Raw genomic sequence first — 26,267 nt, 5'->3', positions numbered from 1 at the left:
AGAATCCATGCGTCTGAGCAAAGGGCGGCCCAATTGTGGAAAGAAAGGGAAATATGGCCCGCAGTGCGGGTACATGGTAACAACGGAGGAATATGGGTCCTTAACTGCAGTAAAGCGGGAATGTCCGCGTCCGCGGATTCCACGGCCTCTATCCGAGCCTCTGGAAAAGGGTCGTTGCTGATAGTCCCTTGTCGAATAAAATGGTGTTGGTTGCGTACGGGGGCCTGAAGGCCAAAATCGGCTGGCGGCACGGCCCCGCTGCCGGCCAGCCCTTCCAAAAACCCCTCTGGTAGGGTTGCTCCTGAAGACACTGCGCATTGAGGATTGCGCCTTATTAAGGGAGGTGAACACGTTGACATGTTTGTTTAATTCCTTGAGGAATGGTTCACCGAAAAGTTTCCCTTGTGCCTGGGGCCCAATCTCTTTTGTGCCAAGGTCTGCCAATTTACCGTTAATACGGAATAACGCTGCTTTTCGTCTCTCCGAAGAGAGCGTAACATTGGCGTTTCCGATGAAACAAAAACAACGTTGTGCCCACTCACGAATGTCATGTGCCCATTCCCTGAAGTCCTCGGTGGAGAAGGAATCGGCTTTGGCGTAGGCATCATCCGCCAAATACATAATGCAAACCAGGGGGCCTACGGAATCCAGTAGGTTATCTTGGGCGCCCCATAGGCCTTTCTCTACCCCCCGTCGAGGGTCTCTGCCATTGCGCATCATAAAGGTCGTCATAACCTTGTCAAATTCTGGGGTCTGAGCGACCTTATCTTGCAGGGAAGGGCGTGGGCATTCAGACCTGAGTCGGTTGCGGACCTCTTTCTCCAGAGGTTTGCGGAGCCACAGGTGCATGAACCTGGAAAGGTGTTCTGGAGGCGACCAGTCACCCGATCTGGGGTGTCGTATGTTGCGAGGATCGAACATCGCCTGACCTGAGGGGTCCATAATGGTGTCTGAGTCAAGAGGTTCTGCGTCAGCAGTGTCTTCGATACCTCTTGCCTGGGCCGCACCCAGGAGGGTCACCTGCATGAAAGCAGAAACAGACTTCTCGTCCGAGCCCCATGCGTCGTAATCTGAGTCTAAAGCGTCAGCTTGCCACTCATCTAGCACTGACATGGAGTGGGTAGGGCCCTGTTCTTCTTCTGAAGAATACTCCTGACGCGGGGCCGGAGTGTGAAGTTTGGCAGGTTCACACTTGGCAGGTGCCTTACCCTTGGGTGGTTTGGGTGTATAGTCTTTGCCTTTGTCATGGCGTTTCGTAGGGCGGGATACATCCCCTGTCTGATAGTCGGACCGGTCGGAGTCCGACTCATGCCGTGGACGTCTGAGGGGTTTAGGTACGTCAGGAGCCGAAGCTTGGGCCTTGGAGAGTACCTTCTCCACAGAGGCAGCGACAGCTGCGTTAATCATGGCGTGGAAGTCTGCAGGGATATTCTGGGAATTCTCCATGATAAGGCACAGTAATAAACGGGCACCCAGGTCTTGAGAACAGGCGTAGGGTCAGTTTTAGTAGTATGGGAACAAAGCCCAGTATAAACCCAGCAGGGTAAAGTAGTGACCTTATAAACTGGGGCTCACCCAGTTAGAGAGAACTGCAACAGCTAGTCTCCCAAAAGCAGCATATTAATAGTGGGGGCTCACCCCGGTTGTACAGGGTTGAAACCCTTAAATGCAGGTCACTGTAATAAACAGGCAGCAGCACTGACCTGACTGACCCAGCCACATGAGACACAGGGAGAACTGAATGGCAGTCTGAGATAGGCACAGGGTTGCCAGACACCCAGGGGTGAAAACCAGAAATGTGGGGTAACAGCTAATTAATACAGCCACACTGAATCCCCAATGAGATGTTATGAGGAAAAATTAAGATGGCCGCGAACTCACGCAATGTCCGTAATCCAAAATGGCGGCCGCGAGTGTAGGTCGCAAGCCGGGGACAAAATTTTGAGGCCGGCCGCGATTTGGAAGCGGGCCGGCACGAAAACAGCCGCGAAAAACGGCACGAAAAGGAGGAAGCCAGGAGTCACTCCAGGCTATGGTGGGGCCTGAGAAATCCGAGGTAAATGATAATAATAAGATAATATAAGAAATAAATGTACAATAAGTAATATAGCTCCAGGGGAGCAAAAAGTCTGACCTGTCTGTGATGAAGCAGTAAAGAAAGAGGAAGTGTACAGGCAGCATGACCCTTATATACTATGCTGCGCAGTGATTCATTTGTTACTCTTTACATTTTTCTTTACTGCTGTGGAGTTAGTAAAGAGAGTTAATGCAAAATAGGAAGCCTCCTGTCATGTTTTAAAATTATATATTATTGAGGAGGAGACCGCTAGACAACGGCGCAGAATGTTGCATCTTTTTTCATCCATATGCTTCGGCAGCTTTGGAACGCATGTCTATGCGTTCCACGGCCTAGATTCGTCACTTCCGGCACATTACGCCGCACTTCTTATCTCATCTATATGCTGCGGCCGCTTTGGAACACATGTCTATGCGTTCCACGGCCTAGTTTTGTCACTTCCGGCGCATTACGCCGCACTTCCTGTCTGCATTTGCGTTCCACAGCGGACCAGATGTTTCCGGCATGTGTTCCACATCAACCTAATGGGAACCGCCGGCGCACATGTCAATGACGCATTTCCGGTTCCGGTACCAACGGCGGTGGTATTCACCTGAAACATTTCTTAATAATTATAATTGGGTATATATAGGGCGTCAGTCACAGACAGGACTCTGGACTGCATTATTTAGTTGGACTATCTAAACAGAGCGACCGTGCTAACGGCCATTGAGCCATACCTCTATCTATTCTTGTATCCTTTTTTTCTGATATCCCCTTATGAATCCGGTAATATTTTTTACCAAAGGAAACATGTCAGGATAATAATAATTTTTTAACATCTGGCTATGCAGGCACTGGGAGATATTTGTCAGCCACCGATAAGTGGGGTTGCTCCCTCTGGGGGTTATTCTCCTGCATTTAGGCGGGAGACCTCTCCGCTTTCAGGCAGGGCTATTTTAGTTGGTTAGGGATATATCTCTCCCTGTAACCTACCCTGCCTGTATAAGGAGAGCCAGTGACCAAAGCTTTACTTCGATTATATTTGCAGTGAAGACACATACAACTGTGTATATTGCCTATTCTCTACCGCAAATACATCCATCTGCCCTGGCACGGAATACTTCCACAAAGCGTACATCAAACCGTGAGTGGTGACTACCAAGTCCAAAATTGTATTCTCAATTGTGTACTCAGTGTCTAGTTTTCTTATATATCTGTGCTTAAGCCTATCTAATACATGCAGTTATCTAAGACTCTTCTGTGGGACTTATTTTAACTAATATAAATAGAAAAGTTACGTTTTAGTAAGGTAATTATTCAGTGATATATAGCATTCTCTGTCATCTAGTATCCTGTATATAAAATGAGAATGCTCGGACAGGGAGAAAATGTCTGTATGTGGGTAAATAACTGGCTCAATTATAGAAAACAGAGGGTGGTTATTGATGGTACACACTCAGACTGGGTCACTGTCACTAGTGGAGTACCTCAGGGGTCAGTATTGGGCCCTATTCTCTTCAATATATTTATTAGTGATCTTGTAGAAGGCTTGCACAGTAAAATATCATTTTTTGCAGATGACACTAAACTGTGTAAAGTAATTAACACTGAAGGGGACAATATACTGCTACATATGGATCTGGATAGATTAGAGACTTGGGCAGACAAGTGGAAGAAGAGGTTTAACACTGACAAATGTAAAGTTATGCACATGGGAAGGAATAATGCAAATCACCCGTACATACTAAATAGTAAAACTGTGACGTAACATGCACTACACACAGGGGGGAGGATAATGACCACTGTGCTCCACCCTCACACCTGGCCCTGCCTACTTGCCTCGCAAGTCCTAATGACAGAAGACAACTAGACGGCAGTCCCTAACTTAGGATACGTGCTGGGAAGACAGACAAGACAAATAACGGAACGTGAACGGACCGGGTCAATACCTAGAGAGCTATGCAGTACTAAGAAATGAGCAGAGAATAGTCAGGAAAAGCCGAGGTCAAATACCAGGAGAGAAACGAAGTACAACTGGAGTCCGCAAAGAATCGTCAGGTGGAAGCCGGGGTCAGGATACCAGGAGAGATGTGCAGTACAGGAGGAGCAGGCGGAGAATCGTCAGGGAACACAGGATCAGGTAAATATGCAAGAACAAAAAAATCACCAGATACCTAAAATTAACAGGCAACCTGTGGCCAGCAGGCTGCCTGTATTTATAGTGGGGAGTGAGGGTCATGTGACGTGGCCCGCGTCACATGACAGACAGACAGATAAATTTAGCACCGAGTGATCATCTCGGCGCTCAAGGCAAACCTAGGAGCAGGGAGCCTCCCAGCTAGCAAAGCCGTCCTGCGAACGAGGCAAAACACAGATCCTCGCTCCCAAAGCTAAGATGCAGGTCTGCGGCTGATGGGAGATCGAGTGCGCCTTTGGTGCCCCGTGACAGTACCCCCCCTTTTACGAGGGGCCACTGGACCCAAGACTCCAAGTCTAAGAGCATGAACCTCCCTGGCAGGTACCCAAGATCTCTCTTCAGGTCCATACCCCTTCCAGTGAATCAGGTACTGAAAGGAATTACAAACCTTCCTGACATCCACTATTTTAGACACCACATACTCGACAGCATCATTAACAAGAACCGGCAGAGGCAAGGCTTTTGATGGTACTACTGGTTCAACATACCTTTTAAGTAGAGATTTATGGAACACATTATGAATGTGGAATGACTCAGGCAGCTCCAACCTAAACGATACTGAGTTTATCACCTCCATGATCTTATATGGTCCAATAAAACGAGGAGCACATTTTTTAGAATCTACCTTGAGAGAGAGATTCTTGAAGGATAACCACACTTTATCCCCCAACCAGAAAATTTGCACCCCTTGAACGTTTCCTATTGGCTTTGAGAACTTTGAGCCTTTTCTAGGTTCATTTGAACCTGGGCCCAAACTGTGCACAGTTCAGAAGCGAGCCTATTTTACTCAGGGTTAGAGAAGGAGACGGATGACCCAGAATGAAAACGGGGATGAAATCCATGGTTACAAAAGAAAGGGGAGACCCCAGCAGAGGAATTAACACGGTTATTCAAAGCAAATTCAGCCAACGGATGGTCATCAGCAACATATGACCTCAGGAATTGTTCCACAGACTGATTAAGGCGTCTGCCCATTACTCTCAGGGTGGTAGGCGGAGGAAAAAGACAAAGAAATCTGACATCTTTGACAGAAAGCCCTCCAAAATTTGGACACAAACTGCACACCCCTGTCAGATACAATATTTTCCAGGATACCATGTAACCGTACAATTTCTTTCACAAAAAAAGACGCCAGGGTCTTGGCATTTGGGAGTTTAGACAGAGGAATGAAATGAACCATCTTGCTAAACCTATCGACCACTACCCAAACCACAGTCTTACCATCCGCCGGCGGCAGGTCAGTAATAAAGTCCATCGAGATATGGGACCAGGGTCTACTGTTAATGGGTAGGGGTCGTAGGTTACCACCAGGGAGAGTCCTAGGTGTCTTAGACCTAGCACAAACCTCACAGGCTGACACATAGGACTTGACATCCCTAAATAGAGTGGGCCACCAATAGGATCTAGAAACCAGCTCTCTAGTGCCCTCAAAACCAGGATGTCCACAAAAGGCAGAATCATGACACTCACCCGAAAGCTGGAGACGAAATTGTATGGGGACAAACAACTTATCTGTTGGGGTGGTTGCCGGTGCCAGATGTTGTTCAGCCTTAATGAGAGCCGAGATATCTTGGGTTAAGGCTGCTACGAAGATATTTGCTGGTAGGATGGATTCAGGCGGTGCCTCTGTGGGCTGAAAAGCATGGAAGCTCCGAGATAATGCATCAGCCTTCACGTTTTTACTTCCAGGCCTGAAAGTAATGGAGAATTCAAAACGAGTAAAAAACAGTGCCCATCTAGCCTCTTAGCAGATTCGAAAAACATAATGTTCTTATGGTTAGTGACAACAGTTACACAATGCCTTGCCCCCTCCAGAACATGCCTCCACTCCTCAAATGCCCACTTAATGGCCAGCAACTCCCGATTCCCTATGTCGTAGTTTCTCTCGGTGGAAGAAAATTTTCTGGAAAAGAATGCACACGGTCTCAGGTTAGTTAGACCAGCAGGACCTTGTGAAAGGACTGCTCCTGCACCGTCCTCAGACGCATCCACCTCCACAATAAAAGGTCTCTACTGATCTGGCTAGATCAGAATGGGAGTGCTACTGAATGCCTTTTTTAGTGTTTGAAATTAAGTAATGGCCTCAGTAGACCAGTTCTCCAAATCTGCCCCTTTCTTAGTAAGGTTTGTCAACTGTTTAGCAATTACTGATAAATTCTTTATAAATTCACGGTAGTAATTGGCAAAACCTAAGAACCGTTGTAAGGCCTTTAAGGATGAAGGCCTTACCCATTCCTTAATAGCTAGTATCTTACCAGGATCCATCTTGAAGGCATGAGGGGTCGGGACATGCCCTAGAAACAGTATCTCCTGTACACGAAAGACACATTTATCTTGTATAGCGGACAACTGATTCTCCCTCAACACCTCTAATACTTGTCTAACATGAGACACATGAGATTTGAAATCAGGAGAAAATATCAAAATGTCGTCAAGATAGACAATGACAAATTGACCTAAAAGCTCTCTAATAATATCATTCATAAAGTTTTGGAACACAGCTGGGGCATTGCTGAGTCCAAAAGGCATAACCTGATATTCAAAGTGCCCTGCCGGAGTATTGAACGCCGTCTTCCATTGGTCTCCCTCCTTGATTCGGATTAGATTATATGCCTCTTTCAGGTTAATCTTAGAAAACCAGGTTGCCCCCAGAACCTGGTTTAATAAATCCGGAATCAATGGGAGAGAGTATCTATTCTGGATAGTGATCTTATTCAATTTCCGGGAATCGATACAAGGCCTAAGACCACCATCCTTCTTCTTAACTAAGAAAAACCCTGCTCCCATAGGGGAGACAGAAGGTCTAATGTGCCCCTTACTGAGGCTTTCCTTAATATAATCCTCCATGGTCTTGCGTTCGGGCTTAGAGAGATTATAAATAAGCCCCTTAGGAAATCTGGCACCTTCTACTAACTCTATGGCGCAATCATAAGGTCTATGGGGTGGTAGAACCTCCGGGGTAGGTGATGAGAACACATCAGAATATTCCCTAATGACCGTGGGTAATATATCAGATTCTACTGAGACCCCAGCTTGTACCACAGACAAGTCACCCTTAGGTCCCCATTTCACCAACTCCCCCCTGGACCAATCAATAGTGGGGTTGTGTAATCGGAGCAAAGGCAACCCTAGTACTATCTCGACCGGTAAGTTCTCCAGGACTAAGAGGGAACATTTCTCAGAGTGGCACACCCCCATGGTTAAAGAAATCACCATACCACCTACCAGGGGAGTGGCGTCAATAGCCATTACATGGATAGGTGTAGGAAGAGAAGAAATTGGAATACCCAGTCTAATGGCGTACTCAGAGTCAATAAAGGCCTTACCCGGCCATTTATTAACCCCCAGAGATATTGTTATAGGTATCAAAAGCTTACATTTCATAATATCAGGGTGTACCTGGTCTTTAGGTTGCCTTGCCTTAGGAGACTTAACAGAGAGGGCCTTCTTAGGACACTGGTTGATCCAATGGTCAGGATCTCCGCAGTAAAAACACACTCCACGTCTGCGGTGCAGATTCCCTTGAGTCATGCCGACCTGCATGGGTTCTTCAGTAGAGACCTCAGCGTTGTTTCTGGGATAGACCTCAGGCTGGACCACCATCTGAGAAGGCTGGACACCATCGTCTCTCTCTAACCCCTCGGTCAAGTCAGACTTCAAGGGTCATCATCTCCTCTAAAGTCTCTGGAAGATGATAACTCACTAGAAGATCCTTTAAGTTATCAGACAGACCTGACCTGAACTGACTCTTAAGTGCTGGTTCATTCCATCCTGAGAGAACACACCACCTTCTGAATTGGGTGCAATACTCCTCCGCAGATAGATCGCCCTGAACCAGAACCTTTAGAGCAGTCTCGGCTACCAGTGTCCTGTCTGGTTCATCATACAGGGTACCTAGGGCCTGAAAAAAATCTCCACTGATGTTAAACAACTGGCGTAAGCAGGTAAAGAAAATGCCCAGTCCTGGGGATCACCCTGTAACCTGGAAATGACAATGCCCACGCATTGACTCTCGGGGCCAGAGGATACGGGGCGCAAACAGAAAAAAAGTTTACACTTTTCTTTAAAGGAAATAAACTACTTCCGATCTCCAGAAAAGGGTTCAGGAAGCTTAATATGGGGCTCTAACTGATCAGGCATATCCCAATGTATTCTGAATGGAAAGAAATCTATCCAGTTTGCATCAGGATGTCATCGATTTAGTCTATGGCGATTCAAAATACAAATTTACTCAGCACAAAACGGATTTTATGATGAAAGAGTAGTAAAACATTAAAGTATATAAATTTGGTATTGTGATGTATCAACACACAGAATAAAAAAATAAATCATAAAACAGAATTGCTAGAGTCACCAGCACTAAACCCTTCCACCACCTAAACATTCTCCAAAGGAAAAACAAAACAAAGATAACAAAGGGCGTAGTGCTTCTCCGTTCTTCCATCACAGCTTGAGAACAATAGATGGACTTTAAGGGTCATCATCTCCTCTAAAGTCTCTGGAAGATGATAACTCACTAGAAGATCCTTTAAGTTATCAGACAGACCTGACCTGAACTGACTCTTAAGTGCTGGTTCATTCCATCCTGAGGGAACACACCACCTTCTGAATTGGGTGCAATACTCCTCCGCAGATAGATCGCCCTGAACCAGAACCTTTAGAGCAGTCTCGGCTACCAGTGTCCTGTCTGGTTCATCATACAGGGTACCTAGGGCCTGAAAAAAATCTCCACTGATGTTAAACAACTGGCGTAAGCAGGTAAAGAAAATGCCCAGTCCTGGGGATCACCCTGTAACCTGGAAATGACAATGCCCACGCATTGACTCTCGGGGCCAGAGGATACGGGGCGCAAACAGAAAAAAAGTTTACACTTTTCTTTAAAGGAAATAAACTACTTCCGATCTCCAGAAAAGGGTTCAGGAAGCTTAATATGGGGCTCTAACTGATCAGGCATATCCCAATGTATTCTGAATGGAAAGAAATCTATCCAGTTTGCATCAGGATGTCATCGATTTAGTCTATGGCGATTCAAAATACAAATTTACTCAGCACAAAACGGATTTTATGATGAAAGAGTAGTAAAACATTAAAGTATATAAATTTGGTATTGTGATGTATCAACACACAGAATAAAAAAATAAATCATAAAACAGAATTGCTAGAGTCACCAGCACTAAACCCTTCCACCACCTAAACATTCTCCAAAGGAAAAACAAAACAAAGATAACAAAGGGCGTAGTGCTTCTCCGTTCTTCCATCACAGCTTGAGAACAATAGATGGACTTTAAGGGTCATCATCTCCTCTAAAGTCTCTGGAAGATGATAACTCACTAGAAGATCCTTTAAGTTATCAGACAGACCTGACCTGAACTGACTCTTAAGTGCTGGTTCATTCCATCCTGAGGGAACACACCACCTTCTGAATTGGGTGCAATACTCCTCCGCAGATAGATCGCCCTGAACCAGAACCTTTAGAGCAGTCTCGGCTACCAGTGTCCTGTCTGGTTCATCATACAGGGTACCTAGGGCCTGAAAAAAATCTCCACTGATGTTAAACAACTGGCGTAAGCAGGTAAAGAAAATGCCCAGTCCTGGGGATCACCCTGTAACCTGGAAATGACAATGCCCACGCATTGACTCTCGGGGCCAGAGGATACGGGGCGCAAACAGAAAAAAAGTTTACACTTTTCTTTAAAGGAAATAAACTTCTTCCGATCTCCAGAAAAGGGTTCAGGAAGCTTAATCTGGGGCTCTAAATGTGGACTGGAGGCCTGAGGGATGGAAGTACCTTGTCCTAGCTCAAAAGAACAGAGTTTCTCCCCTAGCTCCTGCACCATCTGCGTCAGGTTAGAGACATGGTCAGTCAGGGTCACCAGAGGATTCATGATACAGTGGTTAGGTTACGGCCTGTTAATCTGAGATGGTAACATACACTACACACAGGGGGGAGGATAGTGACCACTGCGCTCCACCCTCACCCCTGGCCCTGCCTACCTGCCTCGCAAGTCCTAATGACAGGGGACAACTAGACGGCATGTCACATAGACTCTGGTGTCACGCAGACATGCATCCCCTCGTTTTGGCCTATGTCACATGGACTCTGGTGTCACGCGGACATGCATCCCTGCGTTTTGGCCTATGTCACATGGACTCTGGTGTCACGCGGACATGCATCCCCGCGTTTTGGCCTATGTCACATGGACTCTGGAGGCTCTATGCTGGAAAATAACTGATCAGGCATATCCCAATGTATTCTGAATGGAAAGAAATCTATCCAGTTTGCATCAGGATGTCATCTATTTAGTCTATGGCGATTCATAATACAAATTTACTCAGCACAAAACGGATTTTATGATGAAAGAGTAAAAACATTAAAGTATATAAATTTGGTATTGTGATGTATCAACACACAGAATAAAAAAATAAATCATAAAACAGAATTGCTAGAGTCACCAGCACTAAACCCTTCCCCCACCTCAACATTCTCCAAAGGAAAAACAAAACAAAGATAACAAAGGGCGTAGTGCTTCTCTGTTCTTCCATCACAGCTTGAGAACAATAGATGGACAATGTTGGGGGTTGGTGTTAGTCACAACAGGAGTGAGATACATTTCTGTTGGCTACAATACTGACACAGACGTGCCCATAAATGTGTATAAATAACAGACAAACAAACACAAAGGACAAACAAATAGTTTTATTTGTCTTTACCTAATATTAATAACCACTTATTATATAGCTCCCTGCCTACCATTTATAACTTTTTATTACCAAAACGACAAAAGACAACATAAAACAGTTCTATTTTTAACTGAAGGCTATATGCCGTAAGCAAGCTATAAGCCAATGTCCTATCTGGGAGACAGGTACCATCAGCATACCTCACAGTGGCAGCCTGAGACATATTAAACTAGCTCTCAATCCAAAAGGAGAAAGCCAGTAAGTCTCAATATTACTCTTTTTTTTTTTTTTTTTTTACGCTAGCTAACTCCTCTTTCACTGCTTAAGAGGGCTGCATAAAAAATGTTCTGTTTTCTAATTGTCCGAATACAGTAAATTCAAATAACCTTTCTATAATGTTTTGTCAAGTAAGCTAATTTGCATAAATATGGACAAGATATTGCAAACAGTGTTCCAGCTGATAAACCAGGCAGTCAGATAGCAGAGCAGAGAGACACCGCAGCAGGGAGGGAGGAGTGTAATCTGATCCTAGAGTGGAAGCCAGCCCCGCCCACCCCGGCCTGCAACCAATCAGTGCTCAGGCAAGCAGCTCTGAGTCACACACTGTACAGGGAGTCTAAGAATCGAATGAGTCTGTACACGCATTCGATTCTTTGAGTTAAAAGAATCGTGAGTCACTGGAACAGTTTACACTGAGGCTGATGACCAGGCTGCAAGCAGTGATGAGGTTAAGGGATAGGCAGCAGAGAGATAAGAGAAGTGACAGGATACACTGTTTAGATTACAGGTTGAATTAACCCTTTAGGGTCAAATTGTCTTCTCAAGGAGATATACAGACGTGGACAAAATTGTTGGTACCCTTTGGTCAATGAAAGAAAAAGTCACAATGGTCACAGAAATAACTTTAATCTGACAAAAGTAATAATAAATTAAAATTCTATAAATGTTAACCAATGAAAGTCAGACATTGTTTTTCAACCATGCTTCAACAGAATTATGTAAAAAAATAAACTCATGAAACAGGCATGGACAAAAATGATGGTACCCCTAGAAAACACAGAACATAATGTGACCAAAGGGACATGTTAATTCAAGGTGTGTCCACTAATTAGCATCACAGGTGTCTACAACCTTGTAATCAGCCATTGGGCCTATATATATGGCTCCAGGTAATCACTGTGTTGTTTGGTGATATGGTGTGTACCACACTCGACATGGACCAGAGGAAGCAAAGGAAAGAGCTGTCTCAAGAGATCAGAAAGAAAATTATAGACAAGCATGTTAAAGGTAAAGGCTATAAGACCATCTCCAAGCAACTAGATGTTCCTGTGAGTACAGTTGCACATATTATTCATAAGTTTAAGATCCATGGGACTGTAGCCAACCTCCCTGGACGTGGCCGCAGGAGGAAAATTGATGACAAATCTAAGAGACGGATAATCCGAATGGTAACAAAAGAGCCTAGAAAGACTTCTAAAGAGATTCAAGGTGAACTTCATGCTCAAGGAACATCAGTGTCAGATCGCACCATCCGTCGTTGTTTGAGCCAAAGTGGACTACATGGGAGACGACCAAGGAGGACACCATTGTTGAAAACGAATCATAAAAAAGCAAGACTGGAATATGCCAAACTACATGTTGACAAGCCACAAAGCTTCTGGGAGAATGTCCTGTGGACAGATGAGACAAAAATCGAAGTTTTTGCCAAGGCACATCAGCTGTATGTTCACAGACGAAAAAATGAAGCATATCAAGAAAAGAACACTGTCCCTACTGTGAAACATGGAGGAGGCTCTGTTATGTTCTGGGGCTGCTTTGCTGCGTCTGGCACAGGGTGTCTTGAATCTGTGCAGGGTACAATGAAATCTCAAGACTATCAAGGAATTCTAGAGAGAAATGTACTAGCCAGTGTCAGAAAGCTTGGTCTCAGTCGCAGGTCATGGGTCTTGCAACAGGACAATGACCCAAAACACACCGCTAAAAACACCCAAGAATGGCTAAGAGGAAAAAATTGGACTATTCTAAAGTGGCCTTCTATGAGCCCTGACCTCAATCCTATTGAGCATCTTTGGAAGGAGCTGAAACATGCAGTCTGGAAAAGGCACCCTTCAAACCGGACACAACTGGAGCAGTTTGCTCATGAGGAGTGGGCCAAAATACCTGCTGAGAGGTGCAGATGTCTCATTGACAGTTACAGGAAGCGTTTGATTGCAGTGATTGCCTCAAAAGGTTGCGCAACAAAATATTAAGTTAGGGGTACCATCATTTTTGTCCATGCCTGTTTCATGAGTTTATTTTTTTACATAATTCTGTTGAAGCATGGTTGAAAAACAATGTCTGACTTTCATTGGTTAACATTTATAGAATTTTAATTTATTATTACTTTTGTCAGATTAAAGTTATTTCTGTGACCATTGTGACTTTTTCTTTCATTGACCAAAGGGTACCAACAATTTTGTCCACGTCTGTATGTTAAAGGCATCCCTTCTTCTGTCTCATTCAGTAGCTATATAACTATTGAAAGAGATGTATTTTTTTTAATTACACATTTAGGCTCCATTCACACGTCCGCAAAAGGGTCCGCACCCGTTCCGCAATTTTGGGTGCGGACCCAATTTATTCTCTATGGGCCTGGACGTGAAGCGGAGAGCACATTATGTGCTTTCCGCTTCCGCATTTGCGGAGCGCGGCCCTGATCTTCCGGTCCACAGCTCGGCAAAAGATAGAACATGTCCTATTCTTGTCTGCAACTGCGGACAAGAATAGGCATTTCTATAGCGGGTGCCGGCCGAGTGTGTTGCAGACCAGCAATTTGCGGGTCCGCAACGCACCACGGACGTGTGAATGGACCCTTACACACAGGGTTTTAAAGAATAAACTACCTGACTCAGACCAAGAGCCGAGTCAGCAAGTGAATCGAAGCTTCCGCACATGCGCATTGCGCAACCTAAGCTTCGGTTCACTTGCTTCTTGTTAGCTCAGCGAATGAACCGAAGATTCAAACTTTCCATCTCTACAGGACATAAGACTATGTATCCAATAGATGGCGCTGTCCATCAGGAAAATGATAATAGTCTGCAGACTGTAGGACATAAGACTATGTATCCAATAGATGGCGCTGTCCATCAGGAAAATGATAATAGTCTGCAGACTGTAGGACATAAGACTATGTATCCAATAGATGGCGCTGTCCATCAGGAAAATGATAATAGTCTGCAGACTGTAGGACATAAGACTATGTATCCAATAGATGGCGCTGTCCATGAGGAAAATTATAATAGTCTGCAGACTGTAGGACATAAGACTATGGATCTAATAGATGGCGCTGTCCATGTGGAAATTGATAATAGTTTGCAGACTGTAGGACATAAGACTATGGATCCAATAGATGGAGCTGTCCATGAGGAAATTGATAATAGTCTGCAGACTGTAGGACATAAGACTATGTATCCAATATATGGCGCTGTCCATGTGGAAATTGATAATAGTCTGCAGACTGTAGGACATAAGACTATGTATCCAATAGATGGTTAGGTGCATGGTCCCCCAAGTTATCCAAGAGCTCTTAGACAATTTTGAGATTTACTGACTCTCAGTTAGATGAGAGATGGTATTAAATATCTCATAGTGCACCAGGCTGCCATTGTAAGGTATCCCAGTTACCTGTTTTATGAATAGGTGCTGGCTTGCATTATACCTGGCTTTTGGCATGTAGCCTGTGTGCTTTGTTATAAATAGGCATTTAAACAGAAATAATTTAAATAAAATAATTATAAATTGAAAGGTAAATAAAGACTATATCATTTAATTATTAGTTTATAAAATAGATAGATGATGATAGATTTAAAAATAGTTAAATTGTTAATATAATCATTGTAAAATATCTGTAGATATGTTAAAATCTCAAAATGTTCTATGTGCCATCTGCTGGTTTATAGAGATGAATTGCATTCTGATTTTTTTAGTTACTATTTTTACTTATGTTATCGTTCTTCGCTTTCGCGAATGTGAAGGGAGCGGTAGCGTTGCTACATCTGTAGTCCTACCACTTTACAATTCACTAGTCAGACCACACATGGAGTACTGTGTACAGTTCTGGGCTCCTGTGAACAAGGCATACATAGCAGAGTGGGAGATGGTTCAGAGGAGGGCAACTAAAGTAATAACTGGAATGGGGCAACTACAGTACCCTGAAATTATTATCAAAATTAGGGTTATTTACTTTAGAAAAAAGATGACTGAGGGGAGATCTAATAACTATGTATAAATATATCAGGGGTCAGTACAGAGATCTCTCCCATCATCTATTTATCCCCATGACTGTGACGAGGGGACATCCTCTGCGTCTGGAGGAAAGAAGGTTTGTACACAAACATAGAAGAGGATTCTTTACGGTGAGAGCAGTGAGACTATGGAACTCTCTGCCTGAGGAGGTGGTGATGGTGAGTACAATAAAAGAATTCAAGAGGGGCCTGGATGTATTTCTGGAGTGTAATAATATTACAGGCTATAGCTACTAGAGAGGGGTCGTTGATCCAGGGATTTATTCTGATTGCCTGATTGGAGTCTGGAAGGAATTGTTTCCCCCTTAAGTGGGGAAAATTGGCTTCTACCTCACTTTTTCTTTTTTGCCTTCCTCTGGATCAACTTGCAGGATAACAGGCCGAAACTGGATGAACAAATGTCTTTTTTCGGCCTTATATACTATGTTACATCTCCTTGTACTTATCAACATCCATTATAACAATGTTGCCCCCTTTGTCAGAGGGCTTCACGACAATTAAGTCATCCGACTTCAGAGTCATCAAGCCCTTGATTTCCTCAGATGTAAGGTTATGACTACCACCCATGTTAGGAGTTATTTTAAATAATTGATCAGTTACAACTTTTAAGAAGGTATCAATAGAGGTATTGTCACTCATTGGTGGATATTTAATAAAAGGCTGGCGTAAGATGGTAAAGGGTCCTGTTCCTGGTGTTTTATCACTCTCTTCTAGATCTGCCAGCAATCGAACAGCCGATAATTCATCGACTTCTATAACTAAAGCTGTAGCTTCTTGTTTGTCATGGGTAGCAAAGAATTTTCTCCACTTGAGTTTCCTGCAGAACAAATGTATGTCCTTTAACCACCCGAAAAGATCAACAAAGAACAAATTATAGTCCTTTACTTAAAAGAGTATGTTCTGCTGTAGAGAGTTGTTTATGGGATAAATTCAAAACCTGTAAATTATCAGAGGACTTATCAGTTGTGTTCAGGGTTGATTCCTGTTTTATCAATTTCGAAGTGGGTAGTCTATAGTTAGAGGGCGGTTCCCTAAAAAAACACTACCTCTAGTTCGAACCCGAGTGCGACCTTGCTGATTTGGTAGTTTTCCCCTTGTTGGGGGATATCGATAGGGGGCACTGTTGGATGTCGATGGTCCTTCACCCTCACCTTCAGAGGATGACAGTTCTGTTTCAATTTCAAGGGCCTTGAAAGTCTGAGTTCCAAAGTCCAATATCCATCCTTCCCTGAAGTTGTTGATGTCTCTTATAAACTGGGAGTGTTTACGCTCCTTCAATTCTGCTGTATATTTTTCAACTGTCTGTTGTAGTGCAGTTTCTTTTTTACTATAATCAAGATTGGTGCAAAATGTTATTGTTGCTTCAATGCACTCCTCTAGTTCGCATTTACTTTTGGTAAATATAATTTTTTATTTTTCTAACAGTAGAGACATTAATCTTAAAGAGACCTCTACAGACTCTTTTTCCCACTTTTTGTTAAATTCACTGGATCTCACTCTGAGGAGAAGGAGAGATAGTAGCCCCAAATCCTGACTAAGGCCTCTCACCCAGTTAAGCCAGTACTCTCTGCTCTGCACTGATGAGGGGCAATTACCCCAAAACAGCTGTCTGCAGATGAGGTGCTGGCTTATTTAATATTCGAGTCATGTCTCAAGGCTTATTTAAAGGGTAAAACATTGACTTATAGGATAGCTACCTTACATCTGGTGGCATCAGAGGAAGAGCTTGCTAATAGCTCATTTGCATCCCTTCTTCCCTGCTTTGTAATGGCATTTTAGCAGCTGCTCCATAAATCCAATAAATGTATCTGGCAGAAACCTTCCTCATTGTGCCGTTATCTGCACAAACCTGTCTATGCTCACAATCGGCCACAAATCTCTTCACAGTAGGATGATCATACTTATATCTTTGTGAAATATCTAATGTTTTCATACCTTGTCCAAAGCGTTGCACTATTTGATGCTTTTCTGCCTTTTTCTTTACCATATTGCTTGAAACCTGTGGCCTGTTTAATAATGTGCAACGTCTATCTTAAGTAGTTTTCCTTTAATTGGACTCACCTGGCAAACTTAAAGGGGTTGTCCGAGCTATTTTTTTGTTCTTTCTATGTTCCTAACTATTAACTAATTAACTTCCTGTTTGTGGCACATTAGTATATGTGAGGGGGAAACTTTTCAAGATGGGTGGTGACCATGGCGGCCATTTTAAAATCGGCCATTTTGAATCCAACTTTTGTTTTTTCAATACGAAGAGGGTCATGTGACACATCAAATATGTTGGGAATTTCACAAGAAAAACAACGGTGTGCTTGGTTTTAACGTAACTTTATTCTTTCATGAGTTATTTACAAGTTTCTGACCACTTATAAAATGTGTTCAATGTGCTGCCCATTGTGTTGGAGTGTCTGATAGCAACACCACAGGAGAAATGCTAGCACAGGCTTCCAGTATCCGTAGTTTCAGGTGCTGCACATCTCGTATCTTCACAGCATATGCCCTAGCGCGGTGCAGTTAGATGTTCTAAAGCATTTTTTTTCTTTTATTAGTGTGAAAAAAGGGCTTATTAGCCATTGTGTGGTGAAGTGCGAAAATTACAGCCCTTTTTGTTGCGTATTAGTGGCAAAAGTAAAATATATTTGCCGCTTAGCGTTGCAGTTATCTGTTTTAAAGCCCCTTTTTTTGCGTGTATTAGTGGGAAAAGGCAAGATATCTTTGCTGCCTAGCGGTGCAGTTATCTGTCTTAAAGCCCTTTTTTGCACATATTAGTGGAAAAAGGAAAAATATCTTTGCCGTTCAGTAGTGCAGTGAGATATTTTACAACCCAGTTTGCCGTGTATTACTGGGAAAATACTAATATATTTGCCTTTCATTGTTGCACTTATCTGTTTAAAAGCCTTCTGTTTAAACGTAATATTATAAAATTCGGTGTCTCCATGATAAATTTGCAGTGTGGGGACCCCATGTGGCTTCTACACACTTTCAAAATAATCCTTCAGCGGGGCGAATAGATGCCAGATGACAGGACGCTCCATCACCTTCCCAGGATCTTCTGTCATCCACATAGTTCAGGGGGAATCCGAATACCATCTCCATCTCTGTGCACCACGGGATGTCCTCTTTCCCATCCATGATGACTGGGAACTCGTGATGTTTTCCCTGACGAAGAGACCAGGGGCTGGTAGTTATGTTTTGAATCTTGATGAACTTCGCGACTCTTCCGGGCTCCAAGCAATCTTGAAGCTTTGTCTTCTCATTGTCTGTAGCTATTAGAGGTCTGTTCATGCCAGGCAGGTTCCCCCATAAGTATCTGGCTCTATGAGTAGCCGATACCGCACTTGCATCAATCTTGACAGGATTCACCTCCAGGTGGAGAGAAATTGTTTTATGGAATGCTTTCTCCATCGCAACCATGTCGTCAAATAACCAGAATACTGTCCGATTCTCTCCTGTCTTAGGCAACACTTATTTTTTTATTATTAATTATTACATTTTTAACTGAACCAAAACTTGATTACAATTGATTGTCAAATTCTCTGAAATGCAGAACAATATTTAAGAATAATGGGTCTTTTGTGTATGTAGAAAATGTTTGAGATCTGTGAGTTCAGCAAAACCTAGTGTTGCGTTTATATTTTTGTTCAGTGTAAATCATGCCGAGCCCAGGTGGCCTCCTCATGCTGCTGCCACCTCCACACTTTGTCGCTGTGCCACTCTGTGGCCTCCTCATGCTGCTGCCACCTCCATAATCTCTCATCATCATGTCTCTATGTGGCCTCCTCATGCTGCTGACACCTCCACACTTTGTCGTCATGCCACTCTGTGGCCTCATGCTGCTACCACCTACAGACTCTGTCATTGGGACATTCTGTGTTCTCCTCATGCTGATTCCACCTCACCACATGACTGGGCCACCATTTAGCCTTTTTGGCTTGGCTGACATCATCAATTATTTGACCTTTCTTCTGATCTGTCAGAGGGAAGGTAAAATAAGACGCACAACGGATCCTCTCTGTGTAGCAGCTGTAAGGCCTGTATGGTCCATCAGAATTGGCTTATGATTTGGTAGCCAAAAGCAGGAGTGTGTACAAAACACAGAAGACTTGCAAATATTCCGTTCACGTGTCACCTCTGTTTTGGATCCTCTCCTGTTTTTTGGGCATTAGCAATACTGGAAGGATTACTGACCAAATGCTGACTGTGTGAAGGCGAATGATCCACAGACAGGATCCGTTTTTTGGTGGTTATTGTTCTGACAGATGAGAGGAAGGAGAAAATTATCAGCGACGTCAACACTGTTGACACCCTCGCCACTCTGTCGAGGGGCTCTACTTATTTAAGTATTTAATAGAATCGTATAGACAACTATATGGAATCAGCTGACGACGGTATAAAAGAAGTGCGCTCTTTTACGCTACAGTAGGATCTTGGGCCTCTGCACTTCTGGACCTCTGTTCTTTATACCTGGCTCTAACATCGACCTGTAAGGCTGAGTTCATACTTGAGTTATTTGGTCAGTTTTGTCCCCGTGACTGCCCAAATAAGTGAAGTGTTCAGTGATTCTAAGGCTCCTTTCACACAAGCGAGTTTTCCGCGCGGGTGCAATGCATGACATGAATGCATAGCACCCGCATGGAATCCGGACCTATTCATTTAAATGGGTCTGTGTACATGAGCGGTGGTTTTCACGCATCACTTTTGCTTTGCGTGAAAATCTCAGCATGTTCTATATTCTGCGATTTTCACGCAACGCTGGCCCCATAGAAGTGAATAGGTCTGCGTGAAAGTCACATCCCCAAGCAAGTGCGGATGTAATGCAATTTTCACAGATGGTTGCAAAGAGATGTTGTTTGTAAACATTCAGTTTTTTATCACACACATGCAAAATGCAGCAAATTGCATTGCACCCGCGCGATAAAAACTGTACAACTGAACGTGATCGCAAACTAAACTGATTGACTTTGTTTGCAAAATCGCACAGTTTTCACTGAACGCATCCGCAATGCATCCGGACATAATCCAGACACGCTCATCTGCAGGGGGCCTAAGAGTCACATCTGTCAGCTGCATGTCATACTGACTCACAGTATAATTTTACTACCAAAGCAGACTCCGTATGCGCGTTACTACAAGGCACAGTATTCTACACCACTATAAAGTCTCCCCCAGCCAGGAGGGAGACTTTATAGTGGTATAGTGATATTATAGTCTTCAACGGACTCTAATATCAACTGGGAGTAGAGCCGTGAAAAGGTTTGGGGGGGGGGGGAGTTTGGCAGTAAAGTATAGTTTTCAAGCCATGTAGGATCAGATTGGGGTTGCGTGCACGTTTTCCTGTATTTTTTGCAGTTCATTTCCATGTCAATTTCCACCAGCACAGACCCTAAATGACTTGGTATGTAGGTCATAGCGTGATTTAGGAACTTCAGGAGATCTGTAGCTCTAACCAAATCAGAAATCTTAAGGTCTGTTAGGTAGAGCCATGATCTATGGAAATCACTGCCGCCTTCTTTGAGAAAATGTGGAAGGACAGACAAAGGGACAATAGGAAATAATTTGTTAGAGGACATTGGCAAGGCCTCAGTTCTTCCACAGTACTGAAACATGCAGCGCGTGAGAGCGCTGAACGGATGTTTTTTTTTTATTTGAGGGCACCTTAACCCATAAGTAATGGAGGGCTTCATCACCCAGGAGGGCTTTTTCTAAATCAACATGTAAAGTATTGTTGGTAGACCTAGATAAGTCAATCCACCTCTCCAGTTGTATAGCATACAGATAGGTCCTTAAATCGGGGGAGGGATAATCCACTCTTACTAGTTCTTCTAATGAGTAGGGGATATGCTAGGCAAGGTTTTTTATTAGACCATAGGAAGGTGTTGAAGAGATTATAGAAGTCTGAAAAGTACCTATCGGACAGTGGGATAGGTAGGCATCTTTAAGGTGTACAGTATCTGTGGAAGAACATAGGAGGTCAGCAGGGTTTTCCTTCCCAACCATGAGAGAAAAGGGATTTTTACTGAGGTTAGAAAGGACTCAATTTTGTTGAATAAAGAGGAGTAATTAAGCCTAAAAAGATGCATGGGATTGGCTGGGATCATAATTCCCAAGTGCTTGATAGCCTCTTTTGGCCACTGGAATGAAGTATACGATTTAATTTCTGATATGTGATTTCCTGCCGCAGTGACATTAAGTATTTTGGATTTGTCATAATAGACTTTGAAATTAGAGATCTCTCCATAGTTAGAAATTATTTTCATTACCTCTGGAATTGCATCTTTAGGGTTTGTTATAAAAAGAAGCAGGTCATCAGCAACGACTGCCAGTGAATGAACCTTCTTAATTACTTGTAGGCCTCTGATGATCTTGGAGTCTCGGAGTTTACATAAGAACAACTCCAGGGTAAGTATGAATAATGTTGGGGAGAGAGGGCAGCCCTGCCTCGTTCCGTTTGTGATATGGAAGGCTGGTGAAAGAGTGCCATTAACAAGAACTCTGGCTGAAGGCTGTCTGTATAATAAAAAAATAGCTGAAATAAACATGGGTGGGAAGCCAAATTGGCGCAGCGCACTATCCGTAAAAACCTAGTTAACCCTATCAAATGCCTTTTTCAGCATCAGTTCCTAGAAGTGTTAGAGGGATTTTGTGTTTTTTTGCGTAGTATATAGTATGTAAGACTCTGCTAACATTGTGTTTACCTTCACGCCCCTTCACAAATCCTACTTGTTCTTCGCCAATTAGTCTAGGGAGTCGTTTTGCAATTCGATGACTTAGAGGCTTGGCCCATAATTGAACATATACATTGAGTAGGGAAATTGGCCTGTAACTGATACATTTAGAGGGGCCCTTTCCTTCTTTTGGGATAATTGTTATGTCGGCTATTAGGGATTGCAGGGGGAAGGAGTTCCCTTTTAATAAAGAATTGCATAAGTCCACAAATTGTGGTATTAGGATGTTTTTAAATTTCTTATAACTATATAATGGGTAGACCATCGGGTCCTGGGCATTATCCTGACGGGACCCTCGGCAATACCTCCAGCGCCTCCTCTTCCGTTACTGGGGAAAGTAGCATGTCTTTTTTGGGCTCGCTCACTTTCAGGACTTTAACCGCTTCCAAGAAGGATTTTATTTTATTGAGTATATGGGCGGGGTCACCAGATTGTAGGTTATAAAGTGATGAGTAAAAATTAGCAAATTCCTCTGCTATTGAAAGGGTATTGGTAAGATGGTGTCCTTTTTACAGATTTGATGCTGGAGATAAAAGCTTTTTCTCTTTGCCCTTTTATCATCTGAGAGAGAAGCTTAGAGCCCCTGTCTCCATGTATGTAGAACTTATATTTAGCAGACCTAAGTGCATTAGCTGATTTGATGTTAATAAGTCTTTCAACTGGCTTCTTAATTTGACAATATCACTATAATTAGCATTTGAGGGAGTGTTTTTATTAATATTTTTTCTAGGGTGGAAATTTGGGCTATTATAGAGTCTATCTTTGCTGTCCTTTGTTTGCGCATCTAAGTTCCCAGGGCTATAAGTTCCCTTCTGATATATGCCTTGTGGGACTCCCATACTATGGCTTTATCTATAAGGGGGGGGGGGGGGGTTGTTTAATTCAAAAAATATTTTTAGTTTCTCCTCCAATCTACACCTATCCTTTTCATTTTCCAGAAGGGTTTCATTAAGTCTCCAGGAGAATTTGTGTAGCAGAGTATTTGGGAACAGTGGAAGTGGAGCCTATAGGATGGTCTAAAACTAAGTTTAAATCTCCTCCTAGTAGCAGTATTCCCTCTCTAAAGTCTTGTAGAGACTTTACGATCTTTATTAGCCATTGTATTTGTTTGGAGTTGGGGGAGTACACATTAACTAGAGTTATTTTGTTATCAAAAAGTGTACCTTTTAAGAATATGTACCTGCCTTCTGGGTCTATGAATTGTGCCTGCATTTGAAAAAGGACATTGGCACCTATTCCAATAGAAAGTATTGGTAAAGTAATTGTTATAGTTTAAGCTATTGCTCATATGGCACTATGTATACTGATATGGTCATGGTATAGTATACAATATTTTAAATAGGAATAACTACACTACACTGATAGTTCCTAGGTATTGCTATTTCAAATGTCATGCGATCCTAACTATGATGTGAAAGTAGAAGCCCCATTGGTTAAAAAGGTTGTCCACCTTTTATTGAGTGAAGGCCTACCCTCAGAATAGGCTATCACCGGCTGATCAGCTGTTTGGCTATAGATCCAAAGCCGGGGGCAGGGAGCTTAGTCTACTTTGTAGTGGACTGAGCTAGTCAATGCAGTGCCGCTCGCATATAAGTCAATGTGGTCCCTAAGTTTTAAACAGAAGAAATACAGAAAATGGCACAAACGTCAAAGCAAAACTACATTTGTCTGACTTTTAAACAATAAAAAAGGGTGTATATCCATTAGTAAGAATGTGTTACTGCCTGTATAGATGCTAAAAAGAAAAATAATACAAACCGGATTCCAAAAAAGTTGGGACACTATACAAATCGTGAATAAAAACTTAATGCAACGATGTGGAGGTGCCAAATTGTAATATTTTATTCAGAATAGAACATAAATCACGGAACAAAAGTTTAAACTGAGAAAATGTACCATTTTAAGGGAAAAATATGTTGAATCAGAATTTCATGGTGTCAACAAATCCCCAAAAAGTTGGGACAAGGCCATTTTCACCACTGTGTGGCATCTCCCCTTCTTCTTACAACACTCAACAGACGTCTGGGGACCGAGGAGACCAGTTTCTCAAGTTTAGAAATAGGAATGCTCTCCCATTCTTGTCTAATACAGGCCTCTAACTGTTCAATCGTCTTGGGCCTTCTTTGTTGCACCTTCCTCTTTATGATGCGCCAAATGTTCTCTATAGGTGAAAGATCTGGACTGCAGACTGGCCATTTCAGTACCCGGATCCTTCTCCTACGCAGTCATGATGTTGTGATTGATGCAGATGTGGTCTGGTATTATCTTGTTGAAAAATGCAGGGTCTTCCCTGAAAGAGATGACATCTGGATGGGAGCATATGTTGTTCTAGATCCTGAATATATTTTTCTGCATTGATGGTGCCTTTCCAGACATGCAAGCTGCCCATGCCACACGCACTCATGCAACCCCATACCATCAGAGATGCAGGCTTCTGAACTGAGCGTTGATAACAACTTGGGTTGTCCTTGTCCTCTTTGGTCCGGATGACATGGCGTCCCAGATTTCCAAAAAGAACTTCAAATCGTGACTCGTCTGACCACAGAACAGTCTTCCATTTTGCCACACTCCATTTTAAATGATCCCTGGCGGAGTGAAAACGTCTGAGCTTGTGGATCTTGCTTAGAAATGGCTTCTTCTTTGCACTGTAGAGTTTCAGCTGGCAACGGCGGATGGCACGGTGGATTGTGTTCACTGACAATGGTTTCTGGAAGTATTCCTGAGCCCATTCTGTGATTTCCTTTACAGTAGCATTCCTGTTTGTGGTGCAGTGTCGTTTAAGGGCCCGGAGATCACGGGCATCCAGTATGGTTTTACGGCCTTGACCCTTACGCACAGAGATTGTTCCAGATTCTCTGAATCTTCAGATGATGTTATGCACAGTTGATGATGATAGATGCAAAGTCTTTGCAATTTTTCGCTGGGTAACACCTTTCTGATATTGCTCCACTATCTTTCTGCGCAACATTGTGGGAATTGGTGATCCTCTACCCATCTTGGCTTCTGAGAGACACTGCCACTCTGAGAAGCTCTTTTTATACCCAATCATGTTGCCAATTGACCTAATTAGTGTTAATTGGATTTCCAGCTCTTCGTTATGCTAAAATTTACTTTTTCCAGCCTCTTATTGCTACTTGTCCCAACTTTTTTGGGATTTGTTGACACCGTGAAAATTTGAATCAACGTATTTTTCCTTTAAAATGATACATTTACTCGGATTAAACGTTTGGTCTGTCATCTACGTTCTATTACTAATAAAATATTGACATTTGCCATCTCCACATCATTGCATTCAGTTTTTATTCACAATTTGTTTAGTGTCCCAACTTTTTGGGAATCCGGTTTATATAAAGTCCTCCCAAGTAACACCTGTAGGCTATGTAAGCCCCAATAGGTATCGGGAAGCTACATGTCCAGGAGGACAAAGTTAGGGTAGTGATGGGACCCTCCAGTATTGGTGTAAGCTAGAGTGTTCCCTAAGGAGTGTGAAAAAACTAAGGCAGTGTTAATAGAATGCGCTCTCTGGTACACCAATAGGAAAAGGGCATCCCTATAACCCTGTAAATAAAGTGCTAATGTTGGGCACTTGCCGTCACAACATTAATACTTGATACCATGTGCTCGGTAGCAGCACCTATGTGATACCTAGTGAGGGATGCCTGGTGCCTAAATATCCGATTGGATGACAGTGATTTCGTCTACGGATGATATTAGTGTGGCATATACTGGTGCTAGAGTGCTATAAATCCCTGCAGGCCTATTGTAAAGACTGACAGCTATTTGTCACGGATGAAGTTGCAGATAGCTGGAACTTATAAATAAACGACCGACTGGCTTGATCCCAAACTAAGGAGCATATAGATGAGCCCTATAAAACCCTAAGAGCTCTCCCTGACTGCTATGCACATGCAAGGGTCTCAATGGTTGATGATTGCATGCTCATGTACCTAAGACTGTGTGACACCTGAAAACCCTATAATAGTGAGGGGACACGACCACCGGCTCCCTGCACTTAATAAGGACAGAGTCAGGGTCACCTAGAATCAAGCCAGCAAGGAAACACAATAAATTAAAAGACTTATCTGAGCAAACAACAGCAGCAGCCTCCAGGAGTGGAAACTTCATCCAGGAAGTAGTATAAACCGCAAAGTGAGGCAGAATGGGAGGGAATATAAAGGAAGACGATTAGTCTAAATAAGTGAAACAAAATCACAGAAATATAGTGGCAAATATGGGGAACTGCAAACACTGTAGCATGTTTCTCATTGGGGGAGCAGTCCCACCGCATGTGGACCGCAGCAAACGACGATCCCCAGCAAAAAATG

Source organism: Bufo gargarizans, chromosome 1 (genome assembly GCF_014858855.1).
Source record: "Bufo gargarizans isolate SCDJY-AF-19 chromosome 1, ASM1485885v1, whole genome shotgun sequence".
Taxonomy (NCBI): domain Eukaryota; kingdom Metazoa; phylum Chordata; class Amphibia; order Anura; family Bufonidae; genus Bufo; species Bufo gargarizans.
Note: the sequence above shows the minus strand (reverse complement) of the source record.